This window comes from Lithobates pipiens, unplaced genomic scaffold, assembly GCF_037356315.1.
Source record: "Lithobates pipiens isolate NorthernLeopardFrog02 unplaced genomic scaffold, aLitPip1_a1.2 Scaffold_19, whole genome shotgun sequence".
NCBI classification, from domain to species: Eukaryota; Metazoa; Chordata; class Amphibia; order Anura; family Ranidae; genus Lithobates; species Lithobates pipiens.
Window position 1 is genome coordinate 199,835,439 of NW_027507764.1, and position 26,982 is coordinate 199,862,420.

The 26,982-nt window shown below is 43.4% G+C and overlaps 1 protein-coding gene across 4 annotated transcripts in view; it reads left to right on the forward strand.

Annotated features, from left to right (window-relative positions):
* BBS9 (Bardet-Biedl syndrome 9) overlaps positions 1 to 26,982 on the forward strand; it is a 572,212-nt gene that overhangs the window by 163,072 nt on the left and 382,158 nt on the right. The gene's annotated exons all lie outside the window — the stretch shown is intronic.

Here is a 26,982-nt window from a genome sequence, read left to right on the forward strand (position 1 = left end):
TAGAACACTTAAAGGTGCTACTTGGATGTTGGGCCTCTGTATGTGGCTAGGCTGTGTAAAAGTCTCACACATGAAGTATCTCCATACTCCGGATGAGTAGCAGAATGTATTTTGGGGTGTTATTTTTGCTGTGTACATGCTATGTGTTGGAAATATCTTATAATTGGACAATTTCGTGTAAAACAAAATGCGGTTTCATTTTTTTCCACATTTTCCAAAAACTTCTGGAAGAAAATGAACCATTCAAAAGACTCATTATGCCTCATAGATTATATGTTGGGGTGTTTGCTTTCCAAAATGGGGTCATTTTGTGGGCAATTCCATTGTCCTAATGCTCCAGGGCCTTCAAAAGTGTGATAGGTCATCATTACATTAGATGTGTAATTTATGTCCTTAGAACACCTGATGGTGCTCCCTGCATGCTGGGCCTCTGTATATGGCCTAGCTGTGAAAAATTCTCACTCATGTGATATTGCCATATGCAGAAGTAACAGAATGTAGTTTGGGGTGTAATTTGTTGTATAACCTGTATATAACAATTTTGTAAAAAATAAAAAAATAAAATCATTTTGCAAAGAATTGTGGAAAAAGATTACAACTTTAAAAAAACGCACCATGCCTCTTGCTAAATACCTTGGAATGTCTACTTTCAAAAAAGGGGTATTTGTACTTTCCTGGCTCGTTAGGGTCTCAAGAAATTAGAGTCTTTCAGTACATCAGGTCTGATCAATTTTCAGTGATTGACACCATGGCTTGTAGACTCTATAACTAAGATCAAATAATATACAATAGTTTGGATTTTTTTTTTTTCACCAAAGATATGTAGCAGTATACATTTTGGCCAACATTCATGAAGAAAAATTACTAATTTGCAAAATTTTATGACAGAAACAAAGAAAAGGGCATTTCAAATCAATTGGGGTCTTTTTTTTATTTATAGCACAAAAAGAAAACCTCTCTAGTGATTAAATACCACCAAAAGAAAGCTCCATTTGTTATTTGTGTGAAAAAAGGATGCAAATTTCATGTGGATACATTGTTGCATGACTGAGTAATTGCCAATCAAAGTGTGAGAGTGCTGAAAGCTGAAAATTGGTCTTGGCAGGAAGGGGGTAAGGGGGTATAAGTGCCCTGTATTGAAGTGGTTAAACATGATAGTAACATTGGTATCAATTAGTATCACAAGATTAAAATTCCACAATTCACCAAAATGTGTGTATATGTATGTGTGTGTGTGTGTGTGTGTGTGTGTGTGTGTGTATATATATATATATATATATATATATATATATATATATATAATATTGTGACAGTAGGAGATGCTGCCAAGGTAACATTGATAGTTTCGGGGACACAGGGTATGCACAAGGCTACAGAGCATAAATATGGACTGCAGAAAACTACTTTCTCCAGGTTTTGGTATTCGGTCATGGGGCTCTGTAGTTTGGAGATTCCATATTGTTTTGAGTGGGACGGGATCTCCAACCCTGTGTCCAGACTTTGTAAATTACCAGACGGGTGTGTGCTCAGCACTTATAATGAGGGTATGGGAAGACCTCATGGCTCCCAGTTGCAGACTGCTCCACACCCAGAGAGACAGGAGGTTTCCAGGAATCAGCCAGAACGTGTGACTGCAAGAGGCAGTGCAACGGCCTGAGGACTAAGGCCAGAGCGGAGCTGTGATCGCTAAAGAGAAGCCATTCACATTGAGGAATCCTGCGGTCTGTATGACCAGGATAAAGAGCAGAGGTACTGCTAAAGAGCCAGGTAGGCTAGCATTTTTGTGTGTTTGCTGGAGAAGAACCCCTGTGTGGGAAACCTTTATGTCATAGACTTTTATTTGCCTTTTTAATAAAAATGGGCTACCATGCCCTTAAATATAGTTCCTGACTGGCTTGAATCACTAACAAACGCATCTGCCACGAGAGCTAATGGTCCCCTATGTTACAAAAAAAAATAAAAATAAAATGATATATATATATATATATATATATATATATATATATATATATATATATATATATATATATATATATATACACATGTTACATGGTAATACCTGCACGACCTATGGCCTCACTAATGCCTATCATGGTTGGTAAGGATTTATGCAAAATAACATGAAAATCTGTTAAGCACATGATAAATGTAACACGGCATGTGTTAGATCTAAGCATTTTGTGGCTTTGAGACACTCTTCAGGAGAAAGCACATGATGTGTCTGAGATTAAAAATTGGTTGTTGAAATGATCTAATGTGTATCAAAATATAAGGAGGTGGGATGAAATATAAAGTCCCAACCCTCCTGCTCCTTTTAGCAATTGGAATTGGGTCTGAACTTTGACTGGGCCATTCTAACACATGAATATGCTTTGATCTAAACCATTTAATTGTAGCTCTGGTTGTATGTTTAGGGTCGTTGTCCTCCTGGAAGGTGAACCTCCGCCCTAGTTTCAAGTCTTTTGCAGACTCTAATGCCCCGTACACACGAGAGGGATTAAGTCTGACAGACCTCCAAAGGAGTTCCGCCGGAGTTCCGCCGGAGTTCCGACGGAGTTCTGGCGGACTTTTCGACCGAACGGACTTGACCACACACCATCACACCAAACTCCGACGGAGTCGAACGTGATGACGTACGACTGGATTCGACGTAGGAAGTTCCTAGACAGTAGCCAATAGCTGCCCTAGCGTCGGTTTTAGTCCGTCGGAGTAGCACACACACGAGCGGATTTTTCAAAGGGGACCGGGTCCGGCGGAGTTCCGTCGGGAAAATTTAAAGCATGCTTCATTTCTAAAGTCCGTCAGACTTTAGCTTCGCTAAAGTCCGTTGCAGCCCACACACGATCGGATAGTCCGCCGGACTCAGTCCGTCGGAGTTTGGATGTCGAAAAGTCCGCTCGTGTGTACGGGGCATTACAGGTTTTTTTTGAAGATTACCCTGTATTTAGCTCCATCCATCTTCTCATCAACTCTGACCAGCTTCCCTGTCCCTGCTGAAAAAAAGGATCACCACAACATGATGGTGCCACCATGTTTCATGATGGGGATGGTGTGTTTAGGGTGATGTACATTGTTAGTTTTCCACCACACCTAGCATTTTTCTTTTAGGACAGAAAGTTCACTTTTGGTACCCTCTGACCTGAGCACCTTCTTCCACATGTTTGCTGTGTCCCCCACATGAATTTTTGCAAACTGCAAACGGGACTTCTTATGACTTTCTTTCAAAGATAACTTTCTTCTTGCCTCTCTTCCATAAAGGTCATATTTGTGGAGCGCACGACTAATGCCCCATAAACATGATCAGACAATTCTGTCAGAAAAAACTTGGATGGTTTTTCCGACGGAATTCCTCTCACGCTTGTCTTGCATACACACGGTCACACAAAAGTTCTCTGAACTTTCGACCATCAAGAACGCAGTGACGTACAACACTACGACGAGCCGAGAAAATGAAGTCCGAATTGCATACAAACAAACGCATTTTCGCACTGGAACTTTTTCCGACCGAAAAATAGAGAACCTGCTCTCAATCTTTTGCTGGCTGGAATTCTGCCAGCAAAATTCCGAAGGAGCATTCACACGGTTGGAATTTCTGACCAAAAGCTCACATCCGACGTTTGCTGACAGAATTTCTGATCGTGTTTATGGGGCATTATAGTTGTCCTGTGGACAGATTCTCCCACCTGAGCTGTGGATCTCTGCAGCTCCTCCAGAGTTGCCATGGGACTCTTAGCAGCTTCTCTGATTAATGCTCTCCTTGCCCAGCCTGTCAGTTTAGGTGGATGGGCATGTCTTGGTAGGTTTTCAGTTGTGCCATTCTCTTTCCATTTTCAGATGATGGACTGTACAAAGCTTGGTGAGATGTTCAAAGCTTGGGATATTTTTTATAACATAAACCTGCTTTAAACTTCTTCACAACTTTATCCCGGACTTGTCTGGTGTGTTTCTTGGCATTCACAATGTTGTTTGTTCAGTAAGGTTCTCTAACAAACCTCTGAGGGCTTCACAGAACATCTGTATTTATACTGAGTAGGGATGAGCTTCGTGTTCGAGTCGAACGTACGTTCGACTCGAACATTGGCTGTTCGTCCGTTCGGCGAAATCCGAACACTTGGTCCGTTCGCGTCAAAATTCGCATGGCGCTTACGGCCCACAATGCACTGCGATGGCGCAGTGCATTGCAGGCTCATGATTGGCCAAGCATGCACTGTGACCCCGCATGCTTGGCCAATCGCAGCGCCAGCAGCGAGGAGAGCCATGATTGGCCACAGGCAGGATGCCTGTGGCCAATCATAGCTGAGGCTGTGTAGTGCACGCCCCACACTATATAAGGTCGCCATTGAGGCGGCCTCGTGTAGTGTGTTAGCATCTGAAGCAGTGGGTGTTCTGTGTACCTTCAACACAGTACACACCGATCGTTTTTGGCTGATTTCCTATCTTGCTGTTGTGTAGTGGTTATTGTCTGTGCCCTGACCGCAGTATACACCACTATATTCACTATTCACTTCACTATATATATCTTTAATAATAGAGCTTGCAGTCAGTAGTGTTAGGAGATAGTGCGTGCTGTCTGCGTGCTCTGTACCCAGTACATACCGCTATAATCCACCTACATAGCTGTTCTCTATTTGAGCCCAATTGCCATCTGCAGGAGTTATTGGAAGGAGTTGTTGTGTGTGCCTCCAGCACAGCACAGTATACATCTGTATATACCCCTTTATCTCTGCTGTTTTCTGGTTATTGTCTGCGTGCCCTGACCGCAGTATACACCGCGATATTCACCTAACCTATATAGCTAGTGATCTATCGTTAATAATAGAGCTTGCAGTCAGTAGTGTTAGGAGATAGTGCGTGCTGTCTGCGTGCTCTGTACCCAGTACATACCGCTATAATCCACCTACATAGCTGTTCTCTATTTGAGCCCAATTGCCATCTGCAGGAGTTATTGGAAGTTGTGTGTGCCTCCAGCACAATATAAACTACCCAACTGCTGTTTTACCCAACTCCCTTCAGGCCATTACCATGTCTGGAAGGCCAGCAAGGAGAGGCAGACAGGCGCGAGCCGATAAAAGAGGGCAAGCAGGCTCTGTGTCTAGAGACAACAGTTCTGGTCGTGGACGCGGTGCATTGTCATCAGCACGTGGCCATGGGACATGCTTGTCCTTCTTTTCGGCAGCTGGACATGTTGAACCGCAACATGCCAACGACTTGGTAGAGTGGATGACCAAGCCCTCTTCATCCTCCTCATCCTCTCTCACCCAGTCTCAGGGTAGTCGCAAAGCAGCTGCCAACGCATCGTCTTCCCCCCTCTCAATGTCATCATCAGTGACTCCTTCCCTAGACCCACCACGTCCTCCTGAGGAGTCTCCTGAACTCTTTGAGCACAGTGTTGGGTACATGCTCCAGGAGGATGCCCAGTGTTTGGTGGGCTCTGATGATGACACTCAGCTAGAGGAAGGCAGTAGTGTGAGCGCAGAGAGAGGGGATGCTCAAGAAGGACAGCAATCTGGCAGTCATGTTCCACAAGCTGCAGCATACTGCCAGGTTTGCTACAGCGATGAAGAGGGAGGGGATGATGAGGGCACTGACTCCACGTGGGTGCCTGGAAGGAGGGAGGAGGAGGAGGAGGAGGCACATGTCCAACGAGGCAGGATGCCCTCCGGGGGCCAGCTTAGGGGCAGCACACCGACTGAATCACACCGCAGAGCTCCGCCTGTGCAGAGCGCTGCCTCTGCGCGTTATTCTAAAAGTTCTTTGGTGTGGGCCTTTTTTGAGACGAGTGCATCAGATCGCACCGCTGCTATTTGCAACATATGTCTCAAGCGTATCTCACGTGGCCAAAACATCAGCCGCTTGGGCACCACATGCTTGACCAGACATATGTTGACCTGCCATGCAGCTCGTTGGCAAGCGTACCTCAAAGACCCACACCAAAGAACAAAGCGGACCTCTCCTTGCTCCTCATCAGCTGGCATCTCCAACCCCACTAGACCTTCAGTCCCCTCTGAAACCTGCTCTGAGAGGAATGAAGGTGTAGAATTAGGTGTGTCACAGCCAAGTGCTTCCGGGAACTCTGCTAGCGGTACACCCACGTCCGATTATAGCAGGCAAATGTCCCTGCCCCAGCTGCTGGACCGGCGGAAGAAGTTTACTCCCAGCCATCCACATGCCCAGCGGTTGAATGCTAGCTTGGCTAAATTGCTAGCACTTCAACTGCTGCCTTTTCAGTTGGTAGACTCGGCCCCCTTCCGTGAGTTTGTACAATGTGCGGTTCCTCAGTGGCAGGTCCCCAAACGCCACTTTTTCTCACGGAAGGCGATTCCGGCTCTCTACCGGCATGTGGAAGGCAATGTCCTTGCCTCGCTGGACAGGGCGGTCAGCGGTAAGGTGCAAATTACCGCTGACTCATGGTCCAGCAGGCATGGACAGGGACGTTACCTGTCTTTCACGGCCCATTGGGTCACTCTTCTGGCTGCTGGGAAGGATGCAGGACAAGGTGCAGTAGTGTTGGAGGTTGTTCCGCCACCACGCCTCCAAAATGCTACTATTGGTTGTGACACACCTCTCTCCTCCACCCCCTCCTCTTCTTCTTCCTCCATGGCCTCTTCCAGTGCTCTGTCCTCAGAACCAGCGGTGCTCCGTAGGCGTTCCAGGGGCTACGCAAGTACGCAGGCAAAACGATGCCATGCCGTGCTTGCGCTGGTTTGTTTGGGGGACAGGAGCCACACTGGGGCGGATGTTTTGTCAGCTCTGCAGGGGCAGGCCGAGAGGTGGTTGACGCCACGCCAGCTTAAGCCAGGAATGGTGGTTTGCGACAATGGCACCAACCTCCTCTCCGCCCTCCGACAGGGACAACTGACCCATGTGCCCTGTGTAGCTCACGTCCTTAACCTGGTGGTGCAGTGGTTTTTGGGCAGGTACCCCGGCTTACAGGATGTCCTGAAGCAGGCCAGGAAAGTCTGTGTGCATTTCCGCCGATCATTTAATGCCTGTGCTCGGCTGGCTGAGCTCCAAAAGGAGTTGAACCTGCCCAAGAACCGCCTTATATGTGACATGCCCACCAGATGGAACTCAACATTGGCCATGCTGCAGCGGCTGCACACGCAGCAGAGGGCCATCAATGAGTACCTGTGCGACTACGGCACCAGGACAGGGTCAGGGGAGCTTGGTTTTTTCTCACCACGCCAGTGGGGCATGATCAGGGATGCATGCACTGTCCTGTCACCGTTTGAGGAGGCCACAAGGATGGTGAGCAGTGATAGTGCATGCATCAGTGACACTGTACCTCTTGTCCACCTCTTGGAGCATACGCTGCGTGGAATAATGGACAGGGCACTTGAGGCAGAACAGAGGCAGGAAGAGGAGGACTTCCTTGCCTCTCAAGGCCCCCTTTATCCAGACAGTGTTCCTGCTGTGCCACCCATCACACAGGAAGAGGATGAGGAGGAGGAAGAGGAGGAGGAGGATGATTGTGTCAGCATGGAGGTGGAGGCTGGCACTCAGCATCAGCAGCAGCAGCAGCAGTCTTATAGGGATGATTTACAGTCCCAAGAAACACGTGGACTTGTACGTGGCTGGGAGGAGGTAGCTGCGGATCATGTTGTCCTTAGTGACCCAGAGGACTCCGGACCGAATGCCTCAGCTAACCTACGCTGCATGGCCTCCCTGATCCTGCAAAGCCTGCGGAAGGATCCTCGTATTCTTCGGATCAAGGAGAGGGACCATTACTGGCTGGCCACTCTCCTTGATCCACGGTACAAGGGTAAGGTTGCCGACCTTATCTTGCCATCGCAGAGGGAGCAGAGGATGAGACATCTCCGGGAGGCCTTGCAGAAAGCTCTGTGCAACGCGTTCCCAGAGACTGGGAGGTTACAAACTCCTGGTCCTGGACAACGTGTTGCTGAGGCATCGGTCAGAAGGAGCGGTGGAGAAGGTGGCCGTCTGACTGATGCTTTCAGACAATTTTTTAGTCCGCAGCCCCAAGGTATGATTGGTTCCAGCACCCATCGCCAGCGTCTGATTTACATGGTGCAGGAATACCTAGGGGCAAGGTCAGACTTGGACACCTTTCCCACCGAAAATCGTCTGGCTTACTGGGTCTTGAGGATGGATCACTGGCCAGAGCTTGCACAGTATGCAATTGAGCTACTGGCCTGTCCTGCATCCAGCGTTCTTTCGGAACGCACCTTCAGTGCTGCTGGTGGCTTTGTTACCGATCACAGGGTGCGCCTGTCCACCGAATCAGTTGATCGACTGACCTTCATCAAGATTAATCAGTCTTGGATCACCCACAGCTACCAAGCACCTGAAGCTGATGTAACCGATCTTCTATTATTCATTTAACCATAATCCTTGTTATATTCCTGTACTACATTTATTGTTATTATCATATGCTTTTATACCTGTACCTTCGCTTAACTGTTTTATACTCTGACCTTACAAATAATAAAAATCGTTTGTAAACAAAAAAAAAAAAAAAAAAAGCTGATGTAACCGAAATATTTTTTTTTGAAATGCCACATCCCTTCAAGACTGCCTATGCTGATGCTGAGTGACTGTCCTGTTATGTTGATTGTCTATCCTCTTCCTCCTCCACTGATATGTTGGAAGAACATTTTTGGTTCTGGGTGATGCCAGCAGCCCAATTTTTCTGCCCCTGTTTAACAGGGGCGTTTAATTACAATTTTTGATGCAATGCTTTGCAGCAGGGCTAATTCCTGCAATAAAACTAGAGTATATGGCAGAGGTTGCAGTGTGGTGGCACCAGCACCAGTGCCTAAGGCCCAATTTTTCTGCCCCTGTTTAACAGGGGCGTTTAAGTACAATTTTTGATGCAATGCTTTGCAGCAGGGCTAATTCCTGCAATAAAACTAGAGTATATGGCAGAGGTTGCAGTGTGGTGGCACCAGCACCAGTGCCTAAGGGCCAATTTTTCTGCCCCTGTTTAACAGGGGCGTTTAAGTACAATTTTTGATGCAATGCTTTGCAGCAGGGCTAATTCCAGCAAAAAAACTAGAGTATATGGAAGAGGTTGCAGTGTGGTGGCACCAGCAGCAGTGCCTAAGGCCAAATTTTTCTGCCCCTGTTTAACAGGGACACGTAATTACAATTCTTGATATAATCTTTCACAGGAGGGCCCCTTCCTGTGCCCACCCAGAGTAACGGTGAGGACTTATAGTGTTGTGGCACCAGCACCACAACCACCAAAGGTCAATTTTTCTACCACTGTTCAACAATGGCATGTAATTACAATTCTTGATATAATCGTTCACAGCAGGGCGCTCCAGCGCCCACCAAGAGTCACTTTGAGGGCTTACAATGTTGTGGCAAAACCAACACCTTGTTCCGCCATTTCTGCAGAGCATATAGGGCAGGCCCCTACTTTCAAACATCCAACTTACAAACATCTCCTACTTGCAAACGCAAGGAGACAGCAGCAAGTGAGATGAAAAAAGATGGACGACAAAACAAATTATACAGGGGTGATAACCCTTCCCTATGTTTTCCAAAAAGCGTAAAAATAGTTTTTTTGACTGGAGCTACACTTTAAAAATGTACCAGTTGAAAATTACAAACAGATTCAACTTAACACAACAAACCTACACAGTCCCTGTCTTGTTTGCACCGCCTGTATACTGCTGTTCTGAGTATATAGGGCCTGGGGGCCACACGCATTTCCTTTTTTTAATATGGGTACAGGGTTCCCCTTAATATGCGTACAAGACCCAAATAGGCTGGTAATGGGCAGGGAGGGCTACCCATGCCATTTTTCTGAATGATTTTCAACCATATTGCAGGAACCAGATATAACATTAAAACCGCAAGCAGTTTTAAATGGTGTTATTTCCGTTTAATGTCATTTTGTGCAGGGACTGTTCTAAACACGGGAAACACGTGGCACTTCACAGGCATACTACAGACACCCCCCAAGCACCATATTTAAAGGAATATTTCACTTTTTTTTTTCACTTTAATCGTCAGTAAAATCAGTGCTCCCGCCAAAACGGCCATTTTTAAAAACATTTTAGGCATTGACCCATGTCCCCTGGGGCAGGAGCCAGGTCCCCAAACCCTTTTTAGGACAGTATCTTGCATATTAGCCGTTAAAATTAGCACTTTCCATTTCGAACGTTCGAGTCCCATAGACTTTAATGGGGTTCTAACGTTCGTAACGAACGTGGGGTCCGTTCGAAAGTTCTGGTGCGAACCGAACCGGGGGGTGTTCGGCTCATCCCTAATACTGAGATTAAATTACACACAGGTGGACTCTATTTACTAATTAGGTAACTTCTGAAGGCAATTGGTTCCACTAGATTTTAGTTAGGGGTATCAGAGTAAAGGGGGCTGAATACAAATGCACGCCACACTTTTCAGATTTTTTTTTGTAAAAATTGTTGAAAACCATTTATCATTTTCCTTCCACTTCACAATAATGTGCCACTACTTTGTGTTGATCTATCACATAAAATCCCAATTAAATACATTAACGTTTTTGGTTGTGTCACCCACAGCCGCTATTGAGAATGTCTAAATGTAGGACACCCAAGGGGAGTTTCTTTCAGTCTACCCCTTCTCAGCTCAGGGCTGCGATGCCCCCCCCCCCCCATTTCCTTCCCGGCATAGGTCACTGCATGGGCAATTATGGGGGTAGTTCTGCCATTGTTTGAATACTGTTGTTCTCCTCATAATCTACATATTCCTCTTTTGTAATTTAAACATACAGTAAATAAATGGCAAGTCTGCTCACTTTGTTGCAGGGGTCAGGGTTTAGACTGATGAGCTTATATTAGTAATACTACAATTTGGATAGCTAATAGAGTTCTTCATACATCTTCTACTACCAACTTGCCATTGTGCTGGTCACTATCCAAATATGATTTGAATAGGGGTAGAACTGGCAATTAACCACTTGGGTACCGCGCTATTGCAAAATGACGGCAATAGCGCGGACCCACATTTTCAGGACTACGTCTATTGACGTAGTCCCGGTTACGAGCGGCCTGCGCGCCCCCTGAGGGGCGCGCGCGGCGCGCTCTGTGATCGGCGAGTCCGTGAGACTCGCCTGATCACCGATCCGTGTAAGGGGTCGATCCCGACCCCTTATCACGTGATCAGCTGTCAGCCAATGACAGCTGATCATGTGATAAAACGGAGCCGGTAATCGGCTAGTATTCCTCCTCGCGCTGACAGCGCGAGGAGAAAAAAAAAAAGCCGATCGCCGGCGGCCGTGTTCGGGACATCAGTCCCGATCACGGCCAGAAATTTAAACGGACACCTGCCCCCTGCCAGTGCCCACCTGCCACCCGCAGTGCCATCCTGAAATAAAGTAAGTGCCCCCCTGTCAGTGCCACCCAGCAGTGCCCATAGTGCCCACAGTGCCACCCAGCAGTGCCCACAGTGCCACCCAGCAGTGCCCACAGTGCCACCCACAGTGCCACCCAGCAGTGCCACCCACAGTGCCACCAAAATCTGCCTCAAAGGTGCTGCACCCCAGTGCCGCCCATCAGTGCCCAGCAGTGCCGCCCATCAGTGCCCAGCAGTGCCACCTATCAGAGCCACCTATCAGTGCCACCTATCAGTGCCCATCAGTCCCATCTATCTGTGGTACCTATCAGTGCCCATCCGTGCCACCCATCCGTGCCACTTATCCGTGCCACCCATCCGTGCCATCTTATCTGTGCCCATCTTTGCCCATCAGTGCCGCCTTATCTGTGCCCATCGGTGCCGCCTTATCTGTGCCTATTAGTGCCGCCTTAACTATGCCTATCAGTGCCCACCAGTGCAGCCTATCAGTGCCCACCAATGCAGCCCATCAGTGCCCACCAATGCAGCCCATCAGTGCCCACCAATGCAGCCTATCAGTGCCGCCTAATCAGCGCACTTCAATGAAGGAGAAAAATGACCCGTTTGCAAAATTTTATAACAAACTATTAAAACATGATTTTATTTTTTTATTTTTTTGCATCTTTTTTTGTTTGTTTAGCAAAAAATAAAACTCCGAGCTGTAACTAAATACCACCAAAAGAAAGCTCTATTTGTGGGAAAAAAATGATAAAAATTTCATTTGGGTACAGTGTTGTATGCCCGCGCAATTGTCATTCAAAGTGCATCAGCGCTGAAAGCTGAAAATTGCTCTGGGACTGAGGGGGGTTTAAGTGCCCAGTAAGCAAGTGGTTAAGCAAGTTCTGTATAGTCTGAACATTATAAACAGTAGTTTATTTGGACCATGAAAAAAATTTTTTATGAGTGCTGTAATAATGTGACATAAAAATAGAAAAGTGGGCGAGGTGACAAAAGGTCTTTAGAATAAAGGCACTGTTAAGCATTTCCATTCAGTTTTAATAAGAATATATGTTCTCCCCTCCATCCCATCTGCAGTTCCTCAATGTAACTGCCATCAGCCTATTATTAAAGCACTAGTGCAGAACAAGAGAGGTTGACTTTTTAATAATGGAAAATTTTGTTCTGCTATGATTTAATTTCAAGAAAAACACAGACTCTCAACTTTAATTAACTGCAATGATTAAATTATAAGTCTTAGCATTTAATTACATGGTATAAGAGTTACTTCCCTAGGTTTCTTGCTCTACTTTTTTAAAGAATGGATATTCTCCGTACCATTTTCCTCCTCTGGACTGACCACTTTCCTTTATGTCAAGGTAACTTGCATCCCACCCAGAGTTCTCAGCAATCCCTGCCTAATTTGGCTGCAAGGGATCACGCAAAACATGTATACAGCCTAAAGTGATTCTAAATGTAATTTTTTATTTTTTGTCAAATAACAAACATGTTATGGGGTCCTCCACCAGCACTCTGATGCTTGCGGAGGATGCTTGCTATGGGGTCACTCGTGTGTGCTTGCTCCCGAGCAGGATCTGCGTGTCTATTGACACACATCGCAGCTCAGCCCCTCTTCCTGCTCTCTCCTCACTGGCTATGATTGGCAGCAGGGGCCAATGACTCCCACTGCCCCCTCCTATTCCAATGAGAAGTGAGAGAGCTGCTTCTCTTGTGTACAACACTGGATCGAGATTGGGCTCAGGTAATTATTTAGGGGGGGTCTGAGGGGAAGCTCCATGCAGAAGGTTTTTACCTTAAAGTGGAACTTCAGTAATTCTTTTGTCTTCCCATCTATTAAATCTTCTGCTCTTGGTGTTTTAACTTTGGATAGTAAAACCTTTGTTTTCTGCCAGTAACTACCTTATACAGCCCACTTCCTGTTTCTTGTTTGGTAAAAAGCCTAGGCTTATGACATCATCCACATCTCTCTCTCTCTAACTCTCCTGAGAGTTTGCCAGGAAGGGAGGGTGGATGCGTTATAAGAGGGCCAATGAGAGCTGCAGAGCTGGAGGTGTGCCTCTGTGTAAATCCAGGAAGTGGACAAGCAGCTGCTTCAGCTGACCACAGTTAAAATGAATGCGGCCAAACGTAGTGGAGGGAGATTTCTGCAGCATATTTGGCAAGTACAAAATCAAAGTATATTTAAAATTATATGCAAAGTGGTTGGAGGGAAGCTTCAGAATGGCAAATGTGTTTTTATTACAAATTATGTGAACAGGCTGCAGTTCCTCTTTAATCCATACAATGCATTGGGGAAAAAACCTATAGAACTATTTTAATGTGCTTCATTTTAGTCTTACTTGAATTAGGTAGATTTTTTGCTTTTTCATTAATTCATTTAATACTTTAGACATCTTATTTTGCTTTGTTACCCTATAGTTCAAAATTATTGCTCAAAGAGGCAGCACTTGTTCTTGATCCAAATTATATATTTATTTGAAGCATATCAGGATAAAAGTAGGCATCCACGCTGGTATGTTTTAGCCAGTCCTGGCTTGAGCTGTGACTATGACTAAGGGCAGGAGCGACCGAAACCTGGCAGAGAGTATATATACTTATTATTCTGATATGCTTTAAATATATGTAATTTTAGGATTGAGAACAAGTGCTGGCTCTTTGAAACTTTTGAGCTAAGTGTACTTGGGGAGGATTGCTACTGTGAGTCATCTGCTCTGGTCTGTCTATTGTGATAAAATTGAGGATTTTAAAAACCAAACTGGTGTTCTTAATAACTTTGAACAGAAAGGCAAAGAACAGCTAGAGACAATGTTTAGGGAAATGACAATCAGAATGAATGTCCCTTTTTTTTGTAAAAGATGTTTACCTTGTAGAGTGGTAGGAACTAATCCTAGAAAACAGAGAACATTTATTTCCTGTGAAGCTACCCCATGACCTATGTGCTAGAGTGTCCTTGTAGTCTTCAGTATGTAGGTTACACCACAAGAAAATTGTCGGTTAGCATTGGGGAGCACATAATATACAAAATAAACACACTTTCCAAAAACATTTTTAAGAAATTCATGGTAAATATCCCACTGCCATAAGGCCAATTTCACACTGTCAAAACTGACAGGTGGATCTGAACTGGTGCTCCATGCTAGTTTATGGAGCGACAGATGTCAGTGGTGACATGTCCGCTGAAATCCGATCCAGTCCGCTAAAATCAAACGGATGCCCCTACGTTCGCATCCGTTTCCTTGCACCTGATTGCATATTCGATATTTTACCACATTCACTAAGCTAAGGGAAATTTCCTTGCTACAGCCGGCAGCGCTGATCAGTGTATTCTGACAGCAGGGAAGTCTTCCTGCTTGCAGAATACAATAGCTCTGTGGGGAGTATTCCCCAATCCATCTTAAGCCCAGGTTTACACTGAGCTGCGAATGAATGAAGCCGTGCGAGTTCAGCTGAATTTGCGTGATTTCACTCCCACATGTCAGTCCCGATTCCGGCAGCGATTTCACAGACATCTGTGCAGGTCAATGGAAATCAAAGCTGAAATCGCAAAAAGTAGTACAGAAACTACTTTTTGAAATCGGTGCGGCGTTGCACCGCTTAGGACAGTGTCATTGCCTGCAATTGCATGTCAAATCGCACCAGTGTGAACCAGGGCCCAATGTGTATATGGTGGAAATGTTGCCGTTTTTTTTTGTTTTGTTTTTCATTCAACTCGCTGGTTGAAAGAAAAAAGCTGATACATCATGGGCTGCCATACTTGAGACAAACACAATAAATAATATTCTCCCTGGCCTCTGTATACACTGTACCTCATCAGATAGTTATAATTAGGTTCTGGCAGGTAAAATACAATAGTTCATAAAATAAACTATAGACCAGGGATATGCAATTAGCGGACCTCCAGCTGTTGCAGAACTACAATTCCCATGTAGCATAGCAAGTCCCTGACAGCCACAAGCATTACACCTAGATGCAGAGACATGATGGGACTTGTAGTTTTGCAATAGCTGGAGGTCTGCTAATTGCAAATCCCTGCTATAATACAAAAAATAAAAAACCAACCAGCGCTAAACACAATAAAATAAGTGAAAAAGTGAAAAAATGCAGCTAGAATACTATAGGTCAAAATACCAAATCCCACATTACAAAGTAAAAAAGTAACAGTACAGCGCAAATAAATAATGAAATATTAATACAAAAAGTCCATAAAATGAAGAATAGATGAATAATAGATGCAGTAATCAAGAAGAATCCGCTTGTGCAGTGTGTCTTCAATCAATATAACAAGTGACGATGTGATCCCTTCACCATTGAACAAGTTGGACTCTCACCTCAAATAATGGACCCCTGATATATCAGACAGGTCAAAAACACATGTTACCATCAAGGGTAGATCATAAGATTTCAGCAGACCAAACGGGAGTACTCCAAGAAAAGATCCTCCTCCGTGTCATCAGATCAATATGATTTCATGTATAAATATAAAGAACAAGCAAATCTAGTGCTCTCCGTTGATATAAATTTATTATAAAAGCAAATAAAGAGAAGTTACACTCACATTTGTAAGCACTGATCTCCAGTGCCGAGTGCTAAGCAAAGAAACGAATACCATGCGTGGATCAGTGTGTTAGCCTGCGGATGACGTCACGGCGCGGGTCACGTGGTCCGTACGCGTTGCGTCCCAGAAAGTAGGCGGGACTTCATCAGCGGTGACGGCGTGACGTCGAACGGCCGCTTTTAAGCCAATACACTGATATTAAGCCAATGAGAAAAAGAATTATGCGCAAGACAAGTACCAGGGGAAACACGCATCGAACGTGACCCCGGAACACAAATCTGCGAACAATAACAATGTAAGAGAGAGAGGAAACATATATTTAAAACCAATATAGATAAAAACAGAAACAAAACAAGAGGTAAGCGCAAATATTGCCTACTAAATGGCAATAAGCACCACTCCTCTAGTAATCCCCACATAAACTATATAAAGAACCTAAAAAAAATTATTGCCAAAAAAAAAAAAAAAACAATGCGATATTATAGCACTGAGATGGGGCCACATATGTGTGTCTCTCCTAATCAGTGCAACCCTACTGGCAATGAAACACATAAAATATAAAAACCACATAGCCGCTGATATCATCAGCAAGCTACACTGATCCGCACATGGACTAATAAAAAGTATATAAATATAAAAATGGAAAAATAATAATAATCATAAATAAATATAAAACAGTATGGAAATATATATATACAAAATATATATAAAGAATGCTAATCAAAAATACTTAACTAGCAATACAAATAAAATTAAAATTAAAAAAGAAGCGGAAAAAGAAAAAGAAAAAGAAAAATTATTATCTGTCCGAAATGAAGCAATTTAAATCAAAATCCACGTTTAAGCCTCTCGGGGCGAGAACCCTTGTTTCATGGATCCAATAAGACTCACGTTTACTTAGTTGGCGTATGAAATTACCTCCACGCCAATGTTTCGTTACCTTCTCAATCCCCCAAAAACTCAAACTCTTAGGATTCTGAGAATGCACCGATTTGAAATGGCGAGACACATTATGAGTCTTGAGACCCTTCTTAATATTATTCACATGTTCGCCCAACCTCACATGTAGGGGTCTGGACGTTCTACCGATATATTGGAGGCCACATCCACATTGTAACATGTATACCACCCCTACAGTAGAACAGGTGATAAGTTTGTCAATCTTATATTCCCTGTTATTACTAGTGGCAATAAAAGATTTTCTCCTTTTTATATTGCATCTGGAGTGTCTGCATGCCGTACACCTACCGCACGCATAAAAACCAGATAAAAAAGAGAAGAGTCTACTTTCAGTGTGCACCGGAGGATCGATAACACTAGGTGCTATCTGGTCACGTAATGAGGGAGCCTTCTTGTATATGAAAGAGGGCCGTACAGGTAGGAGAGGTCCCAACACACGATCCTGTTTCAATATGAACCAGTTTTTGGCAACCACTTTTTCAAATTTCTTGTGCTGTACATTATAATCCAAAACCATTCTGAAGTTGACCCCTTCTACTTTTGATTCTTTTACTTTATCTCCAACTAAGAGAGATCTATCCAACTGTTGGACTAAAGCCACTTCACGGTCAAGGGCAGATCTATCATATCCTTTTTCTTGAAATTTAGAGGATAAGGTTTGAGCCTGAAGCATAAAATCGTCCACACGAGAACAATTTCGCCTCAGTCTTACATACTGTCCTCTGGGGATATTGCATAACCAAGACTTATGGTGGCAACTCCCCAGAGGAATGTACGAATTCCGATCAGTTGGCTTGAAATGATTTTTTAATACTAGCCCATCATTCGCTTTAATAATCTCCAGGTCTAAGAACACCATCTGCTCTTGGCTGATGTTCCAGGATAACTGGATGTTTTTATCATTTGCGTTCATGGTGTAAATAAATTTATCCAAACCAACCCGATCACCATCCCATATAAAGATCAGGTCATCAATGAATCTTTTGTAGCAAATTAGTTCCTTGGGGCGGTTCCGAAAAACAACATCCTCCTCCCAGTGGGCCATGAATAAACTGGCCACACTGGGAGCAAACCTAGCCCCCATGGCAACCCCCCTTACTTGTAAATAAAACTGGTGGTTGAACCAAAAATAATTCCTAGACAAACAGAAATCTAAGCATTTGAGAATAAACTTTTTATGGCACTCAGACAAATCGGAAAAAGTGGACATAGCCCACTGAACTGAAACCCGCGTATCATTGTGCCCTATAATAGTGTACAGGGAACCAACATCAGCGGTTACAAGAAAGCAAGAGGCCGAACTCTCTAATGATTCAAGAATTTGAATAATGTGTTTAGTGTCTTTAAGGAATGCCTTAGTTTTCAACACCAGGGGTTGTAAGAAAGTATCAATGTACTGCCCCACTCTCGAGGAGATAGAGTCAATACCGTTGACAATGGGCCTGCCAGGGGGATTAACACAATCCTTATGTATTTTTGGCAGGCTATATATAATGGGGGTTCTGCAGAATAATGGATCAAGATATAATCCCTCCTTTTTATTAAGAATGTTCTTATTTTTCCCTTCTTCTATTAGCCAGTGTAATTCATCCTTGTACTGCAACATAGGGTCTTTATTCAAAATTTGGTATGTGTCAGTATCACTGACAAGTCTATTAATTTCGGACATATAATCAATTTTATTTAAAATAACCAATCCCCCCCCTTTATCAGCGGGGCGTATGATAATGTCATCCCTGCTCCTAAGGGATTCCACTCCCAATTTAATATACTGGGGGTCCTTCACTTTACGTACTTTAAGAGTCTCTAGATCATTTATTACAACATTTTTGAAAACCTCCAAAAACTTGTTATCAGTGTTTAAAGGGTTAAACGTAGATTTGTTACGGAGGTTGGAATGTTGATTTTCAAATGTTTTTACTTGTTTAACCGGGTTGGATAAAAAGTATTTCTTCATGTTCAAATTCCTAATAAACTTTTGAATATTAACATAGGTATGGAATTTATTTAAATTCCTAACCGGAGCAAATTTTAAACCCCTATCCAAAACTTTTAATTCATTATCACTTAATGGGCATCCACTTAAATTATAGATACCTGCTCCTACTGGGGTTTTTGTTTTTTGAACTCTCCTACCCCCTCTCCTTCCTCTCTCTCTTTTCTTTTTCGAGCCTGACTCACCGACCGGGGGGTTCCATAGGGTTGCTGTCTCCACCACTCCTGATGAATTGGTGGTGGTACAAATGGTGGGTTGATGGGTTGGTGGACAGGTGGTTGCAAATAGGGGCCCCTTCCAGGTCCACTCTGTGCGCCCGAAAAATCCCCTCCCTCACCAGCTCCTCCATATTGTAGTGGCGCAAATCTATTGGACACAGGTAAGGAATACCTAGGTTGACCACCATAAGGAGCCCACTGATGGGGACCATAATCATACTGGTATCCACCCTGTCTACTTGGGGAATGGTAGCCATAATAGTACTGGGATTCATTACCAGGGACTTCCCTAGAATCCAAATTCCTATCATGATTACCATTACCTCTACCTCTTTTTCTTCCATAATTATTACGGGGTCCCTTATTATATGTGCCACCCCTAGGGACACCACTCCTATTGTTAGTTGGCCCAGGTACAGGATACTCTGAGGTAGGGGTGCCTTGGGGACCAGGAGGGGGTACGGGGGCTGTAATATCAACCTCAATAGGACATTATGAGAGATATCTCCCTCAGTTTGGTTCATTTTCTGCCATTTAAAAACATTCCCCCCATTGAAATCATCAGAATCTCTCATGAATTTTTTATTTTTCTTATTTTGGACCTCAAGGTCCCACTTTGCAACCTTATCCTTTAATTCGACAGAGAGTCTAATGAAATCAGGAGTGTCTTTAAATGATTCAATGGAATTCCTAATGTCATTAATCTGGGTTTCTAAAATGGTCATTTTCCTTTGCTTTCGTTTCAACAAGAATTCCATCAATTCCAAACCCTTATCCAAGAAAAAACCTTCCCATTCCAACATGGAATCTCTATCAAGGAGTCCATCGTTAGGGGGAACATCCCATCTTAAACGACGTGGTATTAATCTGGCTGAAATATATTGCTGAAAAGAAACAATATCCCACCAAGCTTTAACCTTTTTTCTCAAAAACATGACCTTTTAATTTTATTTGTATTGCTAGTTAAGTATTTTTGATTAGCATCTTTTTTCTTTATATATATTTTGTATATATATATTTCCATACTGTTTTATATTTATTTATGATTATTATTATTTTTCCATTTTTATATTTATATACTTTTTATTAGTCCATGCGCGGATCAGTGTAGCTTGCTGATGATATCAGCGGCTATGTGGTTTTTATATTTTATGTGTTTCATTGCCAGTAGGGTTGCACTGATTAGGAGAGACACACATATGTGGCCCCATCTCAGTGCTATAATATCGCATTGTTTTTTTTTTGGCAATAATTTTTTTTAGGTTCTTTATATAGTTTATGTGGGGATTACTAGAGGAGTGGTGCTTATTGCCATTTAGTAGGCAATATTTGCGCTTATCTCTTGTTTTGTTTCTGTTTTTATCTATATTGGTTTTAAATATATGTTTCCTCTCTCTCTTACATTGTTATTGTGTGCAGATTTGTGTTCCGGGGTCACGTTCGATGCGTGTTTCCCCTGGTACTTGTCTTGCGCATAATTCTTTTTCTCATTGGCTTAATATCAGTGTATTGGCTTAAAAGCGGCCGTTCGACGTCACGCCGTCACTGCTGATGAAGTCCCGCCTACTTTCTGGGACGCAACGCGTACGGACCACGTGACCCGCGCCGTGATGTCATCCGCAGGCTAACACACTGATCCACGCATGGTATTCGTTTCTTTGCTTAGCACTCGGCACTGGAGATCAGTGCTTACAAATGTGAGTGTAACTTCTCTTTATTTGCTTTTATAATAAATTTATATCAACGGAGAGCACTAGATTTGCTTGTTCTTTATATTTATACATGAAATCATATTGATCTGATGACACGGAGGAGGATCTTTTCTTGGAGTACTCCCGTTTGGTCTGCTGAAATCTTATGATCTACCCTTGATGGGAACATGTGTTTTTGACCTGTCTGATATATCAGGGGTCCATTATTTGAGGTGAGAGTCCAACTTGTTCAATGGTGAAGGGATCACATCGTCACTTGTTATATTGATTGAAGACACACTGCACAAGCGGATTCTTCTTGATTACTGCATCTATTATTCATCTATTCTTCATTTTATGGACTTTTTGTATTAATATTTCATTATTTATTTGCGCTGTACTGTTACTTTTTTACTTTTTAAATCCCTGCTATAGACTTAACTGAACTAGTTTATTTTATTTTTGTAATTGTTATTTTGTACATCGGTGTTGATCTTCATTGTTGACGGTGGATCCAACCTTCATATCTGGTGGGAATGCCCGCTCATACAACCGTTCTGGGAAAAAGTACACCCCATGATCACCCAAATTACTACTTACATGTTGGATTACACCCCAGCTCAATATCTGTTCCACCACACTTCGCTTCCACGGTCCACATACAGGAAATCTCTCATGCTTCACCTCCTTAATGCGGTTAAACAGTGTATCCCATTGAGATGGAGAACCACTAGCCCACCTACAATATCTTATTGGCTGAAACGCACGGAGAGAATAGCAGAAATGGAAAATCTAATACATCAAGCTAAAGACAACCCAACCAAATACCGTAAATACATGGGCCTGTTGGCTACACTTTAGGGATTTTTATAAACAAGAAGTAGCGCTAAACCATTATAGTAAAAGAAAATTATAAACAATCAAATGTCCATGGGCGAAACCACATAGACTTTGCAAAAGAAAAATATGAGTGAACAAGTGAACACCAAATCATTGTGCTCGTATGTGAAAAGCGAATAAAAAGTGCAAAAATAAAGTATTTTTTTATATCCAGAAAAATATTCGGGTTCCACGTGTAAATGACACTTCAAATATGCCGCCTAGTTCCCAGAAGGGTAAACATGCGAACACCCATGTGATGATACCGCCACCTGAACAGATATAGGCTTACCAAATGGTTATGACCCAAAAGAACATATATTCTGAGGGTCTTGCAAGCTTTGAATTGATCGTGGATACTCGGATTTGCCGGTATTAAAATGCCCAATGACGTGGATTTAGCCAAGGTTAGCCCTTGTACACACGGTCGGACATTCTGACAACCAAATCCGTTGGATTTTGTCCGACGGATTTTGTCCGAAACTGTTGCATACACACGGTCGGACTAAGTTGTCGGAAAATCCGATTGTGCATAACGTGATGCCGTTACTTTGTTACGACGGGACTGCGTTCAGGCTAGTAGTCAATAGCTTTGGTCTAGGAATTTGAATGTGAGCATGCGTGGCACCTTGTCCATCGGAGTAGGCTACACATGATCGGAGTATGTCCGATCAGAGCAGTTTGTCGGAAAATATTTCCGGGAAGTTGGAAAATTTGGTCCGACGGATATTCCGACGGAAACAGTCCGATGCAGACCACACACAGTCGAAATATCCGACAAAACGCTCCAATCGGACACATTCCGTCGGAATCTCCGACCGTGTGTACAAGGGCTTAGACTGACAAATAATCATCCAAAGATTCTTCCCACCAACAGTAGATTCTCTCCTCGCATATAAAGGCCCAGTTCAAGATGATGAATGTATAGAAGGAAAATATAGGACCATATAGTGTAATTCCATTAAAATAAAATGTATTAAAAAATATGGTGACAAACTCACATTTCTGTAGTTCAAAACAAGCGCTTCTTATAAAACAGGCGGCAGTGGAGTCCTCCTGAGGCTTTTTTCTTCCTCATAGACATCGTTTTAGCGATTCTCCAGAGTTTAAGGCATTAATACTTGACCCATTACCAGTCCCCCATTGTAAACTGCTCAACACCTCACGTACATAGTAGACATTTGACTATGGTTGGAGTGTCTGCCATCCTTTTATCCTTTATCGCTTCAGTCTCCCCTTCTCCATCGCTCACACCCTGAGTTCCTCGAAAGCTTAAAAATCCTGTTCTCATTCACTGACATGAACATCAGATCATACCCAAAACTAATTGTACCCATGACTCTATAACTATCACATTCGCCACACATGACTTGCCCCCCTTCTAACTGCTCTCTACTCGTAGAGACATAATCAGACCTGAACATCATGCAGGGACCAGAGGGAACTTTGCCACTCCTCATAGACCAACCTTACTAGCGCTTTACTTTAGGTGCCTACAATCCTCCCCCCTAGCACAGTTTGTTCCCCTTAAGGGTGCTTTGGTTGGGAGTTGATTTATACAGGTCTCCCTACCATTTATGAATAGACCCTCTGAATCTCGTTACCAGATGACGCAGACTAGTCTTTAGATATGTTCTAGCCTTCCACAACAGTTTACATTAAGTACAAGCTACATACCAGTGTAAGTGTTTGGTAATATATTGACCAATCGATCTATGCTCATGACTAACATCTTTTTGATACAACACTGTAATGCATTTTTGGAACACCTTACTTTGGATGTTTAAAGGTTTTCCTGTCTAGCTTGTTTTTTGCTATATCTATGTAACAGTATTGTTATTTGTATATCTCAATTTCTCATAAATAAAAACGTATGAAACATTGTTGGCGGTGTGTATGCTAAAGCTACCAAGCCTCTACCTCTGGCGTGTCTTATTTCTTCACCGAGATACATAGGAGTTGATTTACTAAAACTAGAGAGTGCAAAATCTGGTGCAGCTGTTTTTGCTAGCCAATTGGCTTCTAACTTCAACTTGTTCAATTAAGCTTTAACAAAAAAACCTGGAAGCTGATTGGTTTCTTTGCAGAGCTGCACCAGATTTTGCACTCTCCAGTTTTAGTAAATCAACCCCCATTGTTATTTAGATGGATATTTACCTTATTATGTATCTAACACTTTTTTGTTGTGAGGTTGATCCTGTTAAGAACTATAAAATACATACAAATTTTACTTACTGTATATTAAAAATTTTAAAATGTATACACTCACATTTGGTAAAAGTAGCAGTGCTTGTAAGCAACCTTGAAGTGAACAGCAAAGCTCGCCTATCTTGGTTGCAACAGACATGTCCTTTACCTCGAGACACATCACAGCAACACAGGACACTGTGCGAATACCATCAATGAGTGGGTGCCTGTGCAGACTCAGGACGTTACTAAAGCCTCATACACACTATCAGTTTTTCTGCTGAGTTTTTCCTTCAGATTTACCAAAACCATATAATATGAGGTCAAACCTTAGGAGTTTCAATTTGTATGCAATCAGGCAGGCCTTTTTACTACATGATTTTGGTAAATCTGAAGGAAAAACTCAGCAGAAAAACTGATAGTGTATATGGGGCTTAACAGTTGAATTATTCAAATTTTAGCCCGTTGCTAGCCATGGTTTGTAGGCTATACTGTGGACCTCAGGGTGGCTTACAAGTGCTGCTTCTACTACCCAAATGTGAGTGTATAAAGGTTTAATTTATATATATATATATATATATATATATATATATATATATAATACATATATGAGGGCCAGTATGGTGGCCCGTAATTATGGGAGGAGCCTGGAGGGTATTTAATCAGACCACCCACAACGGTCTGTGTCGGTTCCAGTGCAAGGTACTGTACATCAAGGGGCCGACTCTTCTCAGCTCCCTCGCGGTCGACTATCTGTGCGTCCAATCGCAGGTGCACTTCGGCTTCTTCATTCTTGGTCTTCGTCTGCGGTTCCCGCTCATGGTGGCAGATAAGTAGTATCCGAATCTTTTCATATCATGTGCAAACTTGCGGCTTATCATGCTTACTATCCTGCACCCCTTTCGCAAAACCTACCTCTGAGTTGTTGACACTCATGTCCCGACATCTTTCGGCACAGGCATAGTACATTTGTAAATTCCTTCTACCAAACATACGATTCATTCATAGAGCCAAGCCTCCGAGTCGCTGTCGGTCGTTCTCCAATATCACTCACCATGGGCTTCACTGGTTATAAAATTCACTGTTCTCATCCTTTTTTTAGATAAACAGGTATTGTTTGTATGGGTTTCTGTGGCTGATTGAGGTGTAATTAAACCCACCTGATGTCTTTCCTGCACTTGACTAGCCTGGGGGGATGGGTGGTTGATAGGTGTTTGGTTTCACAGTAAGGAATGGCATACACTCTACAACCAATTCGTATCAGATACTCCTTACTGCCAGTTTATATCAGATGCATCTCATACATTTTTTTTAAGCTGATTCGTGTCAAATGCATTGCAGAGGCTGACTCTGCCAACTCACTGCGTGTCCACGTAGTTGTACCTTTGAGATCGGTCGTATATCTTCATCGATTGTCCCACGCTCGGACCGCTACACACTCGCTGTCGCAGGTAGGACTTTGTTGTTACCGCTCATCTAAACTCTAAAAGTTACGTTATCATGTTCATTTTTCATGTTCGTTTTGCAAAAGTTGCACTTACGCCACCGTAAGTCTTTCTATGTCATCTTTCATGTATTTCATGCTTTCTACCCAACGCGGGTTTACTCGAGCCGTTCACTTCACGGTCGATGCTGTCAAATCCGACATTCAAACCCCTTACTCACCTCGCATCTACGGCCGATTCGAATCTAGTCGCAACTTCGCTTCTATGTTTCGGATCCTCGGCAATCACAAGCCCCTTCAACCGCCATCACCATTTAGTTGATTCGAACCCAGCCATATCATCGGCAATACGGTCAGATCTGTTATCCGAGCCCCATAGTCACCTCACATCTATGGCCGATTCGAATCTAGTCACAACTTCGCTTCTATGTTTCAGATCCTCGGCAATCACAAGCCCCTTCAACCGCCATCACCATTTAGTCGATTCAAACCCAGCCATATCATCGGCAATACGGGCAGATCTGTCATACGAGCCCTGTAGTCACCTCGCATCTACGGCCGATTCGAATCTAGTCGCAACTTCGCTTCTATGTTTCGGATCATTGGCAATCACCAGCCCCTTCAACCACCATCACAATTCAATCAATCCGAACCCAGCCATATCCTCAGCGATACGGTCGGATCCCATATACGAGCCTCTCGGTTGCATCTACGGAGGATTCGAGTCTAGTCGCAGCATCAGCGCAATGATTCCAGTCCTTGCCAAATGCAACTCTAACAACCAAGCCGAATCCGGTTGCATCACTGACTCAAATGAGTCAAATCTTTCGCAGACTATTCCATAGCTATAGCCCAGTTAAAACTAGTCACATTGACTGTACGAATTCAGCAGTACTTACGTTTGACTTTCTCAGACTATCCATACATGATCATACACAAATCTCTCCACCAATTTGCTCAGTGTTGCGCACGGTCATTCCTACGTAATCACATTTCCTCTATAACCTTTTCTTTCGCCTTTCAACAAAGCTGCGTTCTTGCAAATCGCTGCAAGTCTTTCTACATTTGGCTCAAAACTGTCAATCGTCTCCAGTAGCAACACTGCTGTTCACCTCATACCTACACACTTATAATTCCGCAAAACATTGCCTTCACCTTTCAAATAAAGCTTCTTCCTTGCAATCGCTGCAAGCATCGATGCAATGGCTCAATACGGCCACTCATCTCCAGTAGCAACACGGCTGCTCTCCTCATTCCTACACACTTATAATTAAATTTATAGATTCAAATAAAGCTGCTTTCTTGCAATCGCTGCAAGCATCTCTGCAATGGCTTAATACGGCCACTCATCTCCAGTAGCAACACAGCTGCTCACCTCATTCATCCATTCATTCATTCTCCCCTCATAATTCAATTTATAATTCAAATAAGGCCGCTTCCTTGCAATCGCTGCAAGCATTTCAGCAAGTGGCTCAAACTACCACTCATCGTCTCCAGTAGCAACACGGCTGCTCATCATTTTCTCTGTCGCTTTCCCCTTTTTAGGCCAGTTAGAACACCAGTTAGTCCACCCTGCACCAGGTTTGGACAGTATCTCCCCAAAAAAAAAAAAAAACATTGTCGAGGGCTTGCATCTTCACCGGGGGCCAGCTTTGCCCCAAACAGCTCTTTGCAATCCCCCTTGTCAAAAACAAAATTCTCATGTCACCTTTCTACAGGCTCCCGGTCAACTCAGTTCTCGACCCCAACCA